Source organism: Puma concolor, chromosome A1, assembly GCF_028749965.1.
Source record: "Puma concolor isolate L17-30 chromosome A1, mPumCon1.1.hap2, whole genome shotgun sequence".
NCBI classification, from domain to species: domain Eukaryota; kingdom Metazoa; phylum Chordata; class Mammalia; order Carnivora; family Felidae; genus Puma; species Puma concolor.
The window spans coordinates 233,453,984-233,466,850 of NC_141667.1; the positions used below are offsets into that span (position 1 = coordinate 233,453,984).

Genomic DNA, 12,867 nt, shown 5'->3' on the forward strand with positions numbered 1-12,867 from the left:
TTCTCCCCTCTCTTTCCTGCCCTGATCAGTGTTTCCTGTGACAGCCTGGGAGGATTTCTGCATCAGATGTTGGATTGGTCCCTTCCACCTCTTAGAACTCGTGATTTCATTTTTTGAATCTCGGGCATTAAAAAATAGATGTCCATGGCTCCTTGGAGGGCAGAACGTTTCTGGGAGAGGGAGAAACGACCTTCCTCATAGGCTGGACGCTGCCTCATCTCTGTGCTTTCTCGGAACCACAGAGTGGAGATGTCCTTCCCACTCAGACACTGAAACAGTGTGTTTGGCGTAACAAGAGGACTTTTTAGTAAAGTGGCCGTGGGCTCTTTCTGTTGTCCTGGTCACTGCTGTTTGGAGCTTCTGTGCCTGCCCCGTGACCTGGGGATGAGGCATTCTCCCTGGGGGACCTTGTGAGCGTGGTGGGGCTTAGCTGGTTGGCTCCTTTCCCTCACAGGGGCCCTGCCTGGCCGTCCCATCAGCCCTTCAAGGTTTGACCTTCACCTTCCAGGCAGAGTCATCAGAGGGCGAGGGTCTCAAGCCTTCTACAAGATACCAATTCACCCTCAGAAGTGAGAACTCAGATTAATAACGGGAGCATGTCTTAGTCCACACGGTGTTTTTTAATCGTTTACTTTTTCCCGTCGTCTCCTTGCCTCTTAGTTATTCTCAATCCTGGTTTGGGTACCCGGGAGGGTTCTCCAGGGATATGGTGACAAGGTTTTGCTCTCTTGTGAATATGTGCTTGTTTTCAGATATTGTAGCTTTTTTTTTTTTTGATAGAATTATTAAACCAGTTTACTTAAAAAAGAAAATCTGTGGAACACTTTGCGGTCTGCAGTTTCACACGTAAGGCAGGCTTTCTCCACCCCAGTGCTCCCAAGCCTCTCTGTTGGAAGGCTGTCCGTGCAGCAGTCCTGGCCTCTGAGCACTAGATGGCAACACCTGCTTCCCTCGGCTGTGGCCACCGGAAACGTCTCCAGGCACTGCCTGATGCCCCTTGGTGGGAGCAGAGTCACCCCTGCTTGAGAACTGCATCCCGTGACCTCTGACTGGCCCCCGCCAGCTTCTCCTGCCACCCCTCCTCTTCCCTTGGCATCACCAGGAGACACGGGCCGATGGGGAAGAGCGCCCTTCACTGGCCCCTTGCAGCGCAGAGCAAAGAAGGGGTTTGTGGCCTTTTCCCGGAGTATCTTGCGTCTCAGAGGAAGGTTGAGTCATCAAATTGTGAGCCCAGCGGTCTTTTCCTTGGTGCAGAATGGCTGGAGTAATTTTAGTTATCGAAGGACAGGGGGTAGGATAAATGTCTTGCTCTTATTTCCTTGACCATGTTTCCTTTAGAGTTTGTCATTTTTTCCCCCAGTAAGTTTTGTAGAACCAGAGTGTGCGGTCTTTCGAACAGCATTTATGCTTAAATGTTATTGCCGTCTCAGGGAGTAGACAGAAACTGGTATAGGTCCCAAATACAGGCGGGATTAGGACGGACGTTGGAAATTGGAAAAAGAGGTGAGTTACTCACATTCTGAGATGGACGCTGGAATCTATTCTGCGAGTTTTCCTGGGGAGCTGCTGAGTAGCAGCTGTAAAGCCCATGGTCACGGGTAGAAGACACCCCCCTACCGTTGAGGAGCTGGTAAGCCAGTGTGTTGTTGTGCTCCCGTGGAGCTGTGGAAGTCAGGAAGTGTGGGTCCAGTGGAAACATAGGAGAACATAGTATTTTGGATGCTGGTACCCTCCAGATCTGCCCCTTGAGGGTATGTTGTTTCAGTTAATAAGGGTCTGATCATTTCTGGGTAGATCTAAAGTGCGGGGTTAAGGCTGGGAGGCCGAAGGAGAGAAGGGATCACTCCCATATTCCTGTGGTTCTCTCAGCGGGTTGCAGGTGCAGCTGGGACAGTCCGGACTGTTCTGGATGCGGTTCCTACGGTGCCCACGCAGCAGGCTCCCCAGGGACCAGGAGACGAAAGTATGAGAGCCTCTGAGCTCAGTTCTGGATCCTTTGGTGATGCCCGGAAGCCTGCCCTGCTTGTTCTGGGGACACTGCAGGCTCCTTCCTGTACTTGGGGCTTTGGTTCCATCCTCCCCGTCTTTCCTGGAGCAGAAAAGTGGTTTCCGTTTAACTACTCAGCCTCTTAGCCTGTGCTCCCTTTTAACCGACATAAATCTTATGCTGAAATTTGAAAACTATTCATGCCAAAGAAAACAATTCATTATGATTTGCTTTTTTCAACCACAGATGCTCCCCTTTCAGGATTCTGACAGCCCACACATCCGCTGGGGAACTGCCTTGGGCGTCCCATAGGTTGCTGGGCCTTCCCAGAGGAGCTCCGTTCTTGCCAGCGTTCCCGGCGAGAGTCCGTGGACTTAACAGAAATCCCCCGATCGCCTTGAACTGTGCTGTCTGTAGCTTTGTTCCTTACAGTAACCATAGCATCTGACCTTCCCGTGTGTAGTTGGGGCTCATCTTACTTCTGGTAATTTCATGCAGTTGCTTTAGGAAACCAGAAGCGTTCTTCCTCCAGTGAATATTTCGTCCATCCTTAGTTTTCAAAGAGGTATTTCCAGTGATAGACTTTAAGAAGTCAGAGATTTTGGTCCAATAAAGGTCACTGCCGCCTCTCTGGTTTCTGAAACTGTATCTGGCGCCCAAGACATTTGTGGAATGAATGGGATAAAATCACATTCACAGGCAAAGCAGGTACTTAAGTTGCCAAAGAGCTGGGGGTTGTGTCTCATGAATGGGAAAGCATTTTTAGTGGTTCATCAGTGTACTTAATGAAAAGACCTGATTCCCTTTGATGTGTAAATTACTCAGTGGAAGTATGTTTGCTGGTGTTTCCATGTTATTTTACGTACATATTTCCCGTCAGTGTGCCAGGTGCCCCCCGTTACCCAGAGCCACATGGTGTCATAGCCACACCCTTTCAGTGAAGCTTGTCGGGTGGTGTTGAAATGTTGCTTGCTGTGTTTATGACACAAGTGAAATTGAATCCTTAAGGTCTGAAGTGTATGTAGCATTCTCCTTCCTTGGTAAAAAGCGAGTCGCCAGATCTGTAGGAGTAGAATGATCGGTTGGAACATTCTTGGATTAAAGAAAAGCAGTTATAATGAGTTTATTTGCTATGCATTCCAACCGCATTAATCCTGATGAGTTCAGCCTGGATTAACGTATGGCATGCTTTTCTTCCGGACTTCCAGCTTGAGCATTCACTGCTTGTATACCGTGACAGGAGAATGGAAGCAGAGTGGGGATCCCCTTTAGGCGGCTTCATCGTGCCCAAAGAAGCAGGGGAGGACCTTGTGCGATGTGAGCATACACCCAGCTTGGTGCTGTGTTCACTTGATTGGGCAGCCCATAAGGGAGTGGTTCTCAAGCTGTTCGGTCCCAGAACCGCCTTGTGCTCTTACAGACTATTGAGGACTCGAAGGAACTCTTGCTTATGTGGGTGGTATGTATCAACACTTATCATCTTACAAATTTGAGTTGGGATCAGCTTCAAATATTTACGTACTAATCCATCTAAAAATAACAAGCCATTTTCTGTTAACGTATCATTTCTATGAAAAATAACTAGTTGCTAAATAATTTAATGGGAGTAGTGTCATTTTTCATATTTACAAATCTCTTTAATGCTCAGCTTAATAGAAGGCAGCTTGATTGTTATGTCTAATTATGCATCAGTCGGTTTTGATGTCTGTTTTAGCTGAAATATATAAAGAAAATAGGCCTCAGGTAGATACTTGGAAAAGGATAGTAGCCTTTTTGGATAATTATGAGTGTTCTTTTTTTTTTTTTTAATGTTTATTTATTTTTGAGAGAGAAAGAGTGTGAGCAAGGGAGGGGCAGAGAGAGAGGGAGACACAGAATCCGAAGCGGGCTCCAGGCTCTGAGCTGTCAGCACAGAGCCCGATGCGGGGCTCGAACCTATGAACCTCGATATCATGACCTGAGCCGAGGTGAGACACTTAACTGACTGAGCCACCCAGGCGCCCCTGAGTGTTCTTTTTCGATACTGCACAAAAACTTGAAAGGAGGTAGTTGGTTCTACGGTGGAATCTAAAACCATATTGACAGGCTTTTTGTACTTGAAAATGTGTCTTGTTTTGTACTTTTTTCAAAAATTACGCTTGTACTTTGAATCAGTCGTTTGTCCATGTTTCAGTGAAATACTGTCTTACTGAATTATGCAGATCTTCAAACGTTGACAGATTTCATCATGTAATTGTTTTCTAAAAATCGCATTTGTTAACATCACCAGTGTCATCAGAAAACTGTTTTAAGTTTTGGGAATCTTTTGAGTTCTTGGTGACGGATGCAAGTTTTCCAAAATTCTATTTTTTTTTGTTGTTGTTTTTTTGTTTGAAAGCTCAAATTTTATCGTTGGCAACAAGCATTGTTAGTTATTTTCCTTCTAGCTTCTGCTCCTTTTATTTCAGAGTTTTATTCCTAAGATACAGATCCGATCATGGCACTTGGCTGTCTCTCCCTTCCCGGAAGGACAAAGTGTAGTTTTCTTGGCTTGGCCACAAGGACTTGGATGAATTTGCCCCCATCTCCCAGCACTTTGATAGTTTCCAGCCTTGTTTCCAGCCTCTGTGTTTTTTTGTTTTTGTTTTTTCATTGGCTTAAAACAGCACACATTTATTGCCTGACGGTTCTGGATGGAGGTCAGAAGTCCGAAATACATCTCACCAGGCTCAAGTCAAGGTGGTGGCAGGGGTGTGTTCCTTTCTGAGGACTCTTGAGAGACAGTCTAGTTCCTTGTCCCTCCCAGCCTGCCTGCCTTCCTTGGCTCCTGGTCCCCTGACACATTCAAAGCCAGCAGTGGCTGATGGTGTCTTTGTCACATTGCATCCCTCTGACACTGACTCTCCCGCCCCCCTCTTCCACCTGGTGGACCCTCGTGACTACATCAGGCTCGCCACAGGAAAATCTTCCCATCTCAAGGTCAGCTGATTAGCATCTTTATTCCTCTTGCAACCTTAATTCGTCCTTGCCGTGTAACCTAACATATTCACCAATTCCTGGAATTGGGATTTGGATGTTTGGGGTTGGGTGGGGGGGGGGACGGTATTATTCTGGCAACCACATTCAAGCCTGTCTAGTTTCACAGTTCAGTTCCTGCTGTGTATATGTTGGCTAGACTTGTCCTTTAGGGCTTCACTGCAAAGGCCTTTCCTCAAGTCTTCAGGTGGGGCCAACCACTTTCTCTTCAGCCAAGACAGAGACTCGCATATGAGCCACACCACCTCAGTGCCCTTGTCCCCAGTAAGGCATCTGTAGGTCAGTCTCCCCTGCGGGGCCGTGACCCTCTCAGTGCCCTTGTGGTACCTGGCATATGATAGAGAAAGAGCAACACGCTGTCAATTTGGGGCATTTGATTATGGGCCGTGTTTTAGATGCCATCGACTGCATGTTCAGTGTCTTCGGTGTGATAATGGCATTGCAGTTTTGCCGGAGATGTTGTTCTTAGGAGTTACCAAAATAGAGGTCAAGTGTCACGGTAGCTGTTATAGCTCACTATCAAATGGTTCACGAGAAAAGTGTATATAAAAATAAAACGAACACGGCAAAATGAGAAATGTCGGTAAATGTAGATGAAGGGTATGTAAACGTTCCTTTCGTGTTTCTGTAGGTTTTCACGTTTTGCAAATAGAAAGCGGAAAAGAACGAAGCCTCGAGTACGACGAGCGTACAAAAGGTGTGGGTCGGGATAGAGTAGGATCTCCGTGGTCGGAAATCTGGTTTGCTGCTGTGGAAGTTCCAAAACTCTGTTGATTAGCGTCTTGATGTGCATCTTTGGTGTAATGATAATCCGCTCTGGGTTTCATTAGTGCAGATCACGTCAGGAGGCTTTAATTAAACCTCTCCAGCTCCTGGGTGAGCGCGCGAGTGTGTGCAAAGTAGAAGTGGTAGGATTGAGGAGACAGAGGACTTTATATCAGCAGAGGTAACTTGCTTTCGGATGGGGGGGCTCCGGCCACTCGATCCCATTCCTTGTGGGACTGTAGGCCACTCCGCTAGGCTCATGGTGACAGCGCGCGTTCTACATTTAGAGCACCCTGGCCCATCCTGAAGTCTCCAGGGCAGGCGTACGTTTGTGCCCATCTGTCAGCTGGTCCAGAGAGTCTTTGGCAAGATGGCCACTCACAGGTGGAGTCTGACTGTTTCCTGAGGGACCCAGATAAGACTTTCTGCCCCCGCCACTTTCAGTTCTCAGTGCAGTTGTCAGAGGTGGGGGGTGGGGGTGGGAGGTGGATTCTCTCCCCACACGGCTTTGTGCCTTCCCACCTACCACCCATCTACCTTTGTGCCCTAGGTCTGTGGAGGGAGTCTGTCTGGGTGATGCTTGTTTGAGATTTGGTCCTCGTTGGTGGAGGTCACATGGTAAGATCTCTGGTTCGGAGGACATCTCGTCCAGTTTCCTGTCTTGTCCCCTGCCCAGTGGTGCTTCACCATATGTCTGTTCAGTCCCCGTGAAGGGACCCTTACCTGCCTGGCCTCTGATGCCACCTACCTTTGCTTGGTGTTATAGGTCGGGTGTCTTTTCTGACTCCGAGCTGAACAGAATCATCCCTCGCCTCACAGCCACAGGCATGGAGGTTCTGGGGCCCAGATGGGTGGCGCCTAACGTCTCTTCTTTGCTTCCCAGGAGCCGGAAGTGCCCATCTCATCCCTCCTGAGACGTCTTTGCTCCAGGACCCAGGCGATCCTCGGGTGACGAGGTGACAAGTCCTCACATCCTGTTCCAGGTACAGTCTGCCCATCTGCACGCTGGCAGGGCGGTCTCTTGGGCACTAGAATGGATTGTCCGTTTAGACCTTCAGTTGGCTGTTGACTTTATAAATTAACTGACAGCTACACCCTGCGTCATCATCTTTTAAAGCTTATCTATCACTGCTCTGCCTCTTCAGAGCCCTTAGCAGTTCAGGCCCATCCCCTCGTCAGAAAACGCGAGTGCCCCTTCACTTTTGCGGGCTTATTAAATTTCTGCATTTCCTTGAGACAGAACTCCCAATACCCTGCCCAATGCAAGGCTTGGGAACTGGGGGGGGGAAAGACCGACATCCCAGGTGAAATCTATGTCCATCAGGGCAGCTGTGGAGAGAGGATCTGCCGAAGCCCGCCGCTCACTCCCGGTGTGGATGCGGGGCTGCTGTGTGGTGTGCAGCCCTTGGTGGCCCTCGCTCTGGGCAGCGGCCCCTGGCCTGTCCGTGCTGGTGTGCAATGCCGTGACACTGATGGTTTGCACTGTGGTGCTGCCTTTGACTCTTGGAGCCTTGGTGCTTCTCAGGGTCAAGGGCAGGCTCCAGTTTCCTTCCTGCTTTCAAGCCTTTCCTCCTGCTTCTATCTCTTTATTCTTCTGCTTTCCCCCCTTTTACTTAGGGATTCTCCCGTAGCTTATTCTTAGGTTCAGGTGCTGTAGTGATCTATGGCCAGTAGTGCCATATGTATGGCTATATGTAGTGACTATAGGCCAGTGCATTTCAGGCTGGGCCTTGGAGCCGCAGAGTCCTGAGGGGGGCCAAGGAGCCAGGCAGGGAGGGCGGGGGCAGGTCAGGGCTAGCCAGCGGGGCTCAGTGGCTCCCATCTCTCTGTGTAAGAGAGGCTCCACTTTTATTTGATTCTAAAGTTTGGGTTTGGCAGATGTGGTTTGGGAAAGATGGGTTGTTCTACTATTAAAATACTTGAAAGCTATTACTCCTGTTAGCTTTTGATTAAAATAACAAGTTCACTGAGTATGGGTACTTCATTGTTATTGTTGCTATTTTATGCATCATCAAAAGGAGGCAGTTTTTTCAGGTGTGTGTGTTTACAAAAGAACCTGCCCTGACTTCTCTCCCTCCCTCTCACATACTTACTGTCCTTTGTGGCCATTCATATTCTTAATTCCAAAAATAGCTGTATTAAGAATGCACACGTAGGGGCGCCTGGGTGGCTCAGTCAGTTAAGCGCCTGACTTCGGCTCATGATCTCATGGTTTGTGAGTTCAAGCCCTGTCTCAGGCTCTGTGCTGACAGCACGGAGCCTGGAGCCTGCTTTGAGTTCTGTGTCTCCCTCTCTGTCTGCCCCTCCCCCCCCCAAATGAATAAACATTAAAAAAAATTTTTCTTTTAATGTTGAAAAAAAAGAATGCACCCATAATCAGGGTCAGCAGGCCATGCCATCCTTCATCAGAGGAACTTTGTGGGGGATATGGCCAGCGGCCTTTGCCACAGGTAGGCGTCTCTGAGCAGTGACCTTGAAATAAGAAGGAGGGGCCAGACTCCCCAAAGCTCCTACCGCATAGTTCATAGGGAGGCTCACGGCTGGAAGTACACCGCGTGTTTATGAGGCCCTTGCAACTGTGTAAATGTCAGAAACCAGGGTGCACAGTTACCAGGTGTACTTTCCCAAAAGACAGTAAAACTGGTTCCTTGCCGGCAGGGAAGTGCGGCCGGGGAGGGGGGAACATCCTGTGTGGTGCCAGAAGCCATTGTGAACCTTGAGTGTCCTTTTCTTTCCTCCTCTTTTCGGGGCCTGTTTAGTAAGAGTGCTTAGAGTGAATTCATTCTGCATTCTTCCTCCCCTTCCTGCAGTCGTCAGATGTGTCTCTGCTATCTTAACAGACTATTTTAGAAACCCTTCCTGTTACCTAATACCAGGGCTTGGCACGTGGTGCTGAGTGTTCACATCGGAATGAAAAGTCTGTATCAGATCTGTTTCTCAGGATCAGGATGCTGTGACCGAATGTGTGGGGAAGCCATCGATGGTTCTTAGGTCCTCCGGCACAAGTCCTGAACTGCAACTAAATCAGGGGAATTCACGACCTACTGGAAACCACCATGAGGTTGCCCCTTCTTGAGTGAAGAGATACAGACCAGGTGCCAGATGGCGGCAGAGGTGGTGCTTCCCCTGGAGGCTTTTTGGTCTCTGCCATACTTGTTTGTGCGCTTCAGTTTATCATAATGTCTTCCTGCCCAGAGGGCGGACAGCTTTGTTCCGTTCCCTCCTGTTTCATCAGCACTTAGAAGCGGGGGAGGCCTATAGTAGGCTTAAGGTAAATATTTGTCGAATGGGTAGATGGTTGCTTTAGTCTTTCTTTCCAGACAGTGCGCACTCTGAGCACAGGGACAGCGCGCTGCTTATCTTTGTAGCTCCCGTAACTCCCAGAAGAGTGACACAGGGCAAATACGCAATTTTGTAAAAAATGAAATAATAGTCATTTAGTGCATACCATGCTTCCAGAGGAGGCAATTGCTTTCAAATCGTTCATCCTTAACCAAGAAAAAATAGTTTCAGGTCCAGGAAAAGTTAACTCCACCATTGAAACAGAGGAGGAGAAATGTTGGGCTCTGGTTTTAAGTCCTTGAAGGTGTAAGAGAGAACAAATGCAAACCCACTCACTGTCTCATGACGGGGCCACGGAGGAGTACTCTGTCACTGCACAACAATCACCACAAACGTAGAGGCCCAAAACAACACACATCTATTGTTCCATTGCTCCTGTGGTCAGAAGTCAGGGCCCGGCCTGGCTCACGAGGCTGCAGTCAACGTGTTGACTAGGGTTTGGTTCTCATCTGGAAGCATGACTGGGGTAGAATCTGCTTCTACGCTCCCTCAGGTTGTTGGGCAGATCTATGTCCTCATGATTGTACGACCCGGGGCCCTGGCCTCTCTCTGGCCGACCTGGAGGCCACGTTCATTGCCATATGGGTTTTCCTGGTGTGGCCGCCGGGTTCATTACGCTGACGAGGAGGATGCTAGCAAGATGGAGCTCCTGTAACGTAAGCTCCGTGGAGTGACGGCCAGCACCGTCGCCATCTTCTGTTGACTGGAAGCAAGTCCCAGTTCTACACACACTCCAGGAGATACTGGGAGTGGATCACGGGGCCACCTTAGAGGCTGCGTACCACTGATTGCCTTTCCTTGCTCCTTGAGGAGCGGTTCCGTCTGCTGTCCATTTTTGTGGGAAACTGTTTTGCTCCTTTCTTTTTTCCACGGTGATCCATGATTTTAAATCTGTTAAAGGATCACAACCCTAAAGGGTCCATTTATTCTTCTAACCAATTTGGGTATTCTCCTGCCCTCACTGTCCCTGCTGGGTGGTGGATGCCCAGAGTGCGTGGTTCTACATCAGGAATGTTGGGTTCAGTTGCTGCTGTCTGTGACCCGCTTCGGAACCCAGCTGCAGTTTTCTGGCGTTGTTTGTAAAGGAGAATGTGGTCCTGGATAATTGGATGCTGTCGTATTGACGGGCGCCGGGGTTGAATTCGGGTAGTGTTCTGTAGGACAGTGCGGTTATGGTATTGCACTGGGGTCTTGCATTACAACAACAGCAGGTGGCACTGCCTGTGACGGACGATGAACCTGTGGTCTGACATGCTAAAAGAGCCCCTGCACACCTAATGCTGCCGTCCAGCTCTCTTGCCCAGTGGGAGTAACTACATTGGTCCGACTTTGCGGGCTGCTTTGTCCACCTCTGACTTTGGCCTGACCCTCTGCCAGGCCTCCCCTGGCTTTGACCGTTCGGTCCAGCGTTCTGGTACGCACACACCCTTGTGGCACCGGCCATTTGCTTCTGGTGCCTCAGAGTCATTTCAGGCCACGAGAAGCACATTCTCTGCTGTGCTGTCTCTGCTGAGACTGTTCTGTCACCACGCACTAGGGTGTTTCCTCCAAGCATATGACATAAAAAAAAATACCTCGTGGTCGAAAAGCGCGGCAGGTAGTTGTTTGGACCCAAGACACGTGAGGTGGCAAATGACACGAGAAGGCTATGGTGTTTCTTTCAACTTTTACATGCTTTTCTTTGGGGATGAATGCCTGAAATTTTGGCTGCCTGTGAGATATGGGTATAGGAAGCCATTTCCTGCTTAGGGATTATTTGTGCATGACATACACCACATAGATAATTCCCATGGTAACTTTGGGTGTGAGGAGCGTGTGTATTTCAGGGCTCTTTGAGGAAAAAACAGGGAGCAAACGGCAGGTAAATATCAAAGATTATAGCATTTGTTTGCTCAAAAGTGCTTTATTAGTTGAATTAAAATATCATGCTCAGAAGACAAATATAATTGAATTTGTCCCCCAAAGAAAGAAGGCTGAGCCACGAGCAGTGAGCTGTCCTGGTGCTGTTTCCCGCTCTGGTCTGTCCTTCACAATAAGACCAGATCAAGCCTCTCAAGAAAATATTTTTCTTTGATGTCCTTCTTCTGCTTAAAATTTTTAGGTCTGAGTATAAATCCCTCAGCTGGCCGTGCAAGACTCCTGTAAATGGACCGTCCTGCCCTGCCCTCCCGCTCTGCTCCGCACAGCCAGCCTCGCCTGTGTGGTCCCGGCGGTTCTGCAGGCCTGTGCCTTACCTCCCTTGTGGGGCCACAGCCCGCCCAGTGGTGACAGATGAACCACAACACTGTGCTTGTGTCCCTCATAGCATGTAGCACAAACACAGGCGTGCCTACAAGTGTCTCTCTTTCCCTACAAGTGTCTCTGTTTCAGCAGCTGCCAGCTTCTGAATAACCTACGAATCACTCCTTTTTTCTTGGAACTGTTCTTTGGAACTCGTGTTACCTCTTCTGATTTCAGTCTAATTCCCCGTGTATGATACAGACGCAAGTCTGTATAGGAACGAGACTGGTAAGAGGTGAGACCAGGCCTGCCTATTACGGATTCTTTGCTCTAGGCTGTTTTTATGTAAAACATAGCTGAATACTGACGATTTTATATGCTTCAACTTAATCCTACATAAAAGACTATTTAACTAATATGTGGCCATGGCTAACAGTGCTGAGGGGCTATCCTGGCCCTGATACAGGTTGTTGAAGAATTTCCTCTTTGTTTTCTGGGTCAGCCCTGGATGAATTCCTTTCTTTTCACATTCACTTCTGAAAATTTCCAAATGTGCACAAATGTAGAGAGAAAGCGTAATGAAACCCCATGTACTCAATTGTCCACATCTCCAGATAGACTCCTGACATGGTTCAACTTGTCTTTGGACCTTATGCCTTCCTTTTTTTCCACTTATTTGTTTGTTGGTTTTATTAGAATATTTCCTTCTCCTTAACTCAGAAGCAGTACCACACTTCTAGAGAAAATTGTCAAAATGCAGAATCTAAAAAAATGCCCTAAGTCCCCTGTTGAGAAACACCTATTTCAGTTTTCTTTCTAGACCATTCTTTATAAAAACTCATATTCAGTATGTTATTATTTCTCAGGGATGCTATACATGGGTTTTTGTGGGGTTTTTTTTTTGACACTTTCTCTCCACTTTTATCAGGATGTAATATCTCCAGCATAAGCTTAATCCATCTTCTTTGGCTGGTTGTTTCCTTTCATACTTTTCTAAGCCTTGCTGTCTGTGTGCTTTCCGGAATGCTGCCTGAAGCCCTGGTTGGGCCCTGCAACCCAAATTACTCACTTTTCCTTAGATAAAGCTCCTTATTGACTCGAAGCTGGTGGGTCTTGGCCAATGGGTGGAGTCCGTTGATTCACTCCACCATGTGAATAACTGACTTAATTTTTGCAGAGGAATTATCATTCAGGAAGAGGGTGTCCCTTAACTCTTGTGAATCTTTTATTTGTAGGACCAGGTGACACATGAAGAATCGTCGACAGCAGGGGGGAATAGGCCCGGTCAAAGTGGAATCCGTTTGGCAGCTGGCATAGAGTAGGGCTTCTGGAATCTGGTGACCTAGGCCAAATCCTGGCTCTACCGCATGCAGGTTAGGTGACTGGGCAACAGGACCTGCCGCCTGAACTCCACTCTTACTCTCATGAGAGGAGTAACAATTGCTATTGATGGTCTCTGATGCGGATTAAATGAACTCGTGCGTATGTGTCTTTTGAGGAGCTGGTGTAGAATGTTGGTTGCTTCCAGCGGACCGCAG

At 48.2% G+C, this 12,867-nt stretch overlaps 1 protein-coding gene across 2 annotated transcripts in view; it reads left to right on the forward strand.

Moving 5' to 3' along the window:
• Positions 1-12,867, forward strand: part of SLC7A1 (solute carrier family 7 member 1) — a 77,026-nt gene that overhangs the window by 31,491 nt on the left and 32,668 nt on the right. For both annotated transcript variants that reach the window (XM_086714415.1, XM_086714423.1), the window contains exon 2: positions 6,651-6,750. The gene's annotated coding sequence lies outside the window, so the exon portion shown is untranslated. The remainder of the gene's footprint in view (positions 1-6,650; positions 6,751-12,867) is intronic.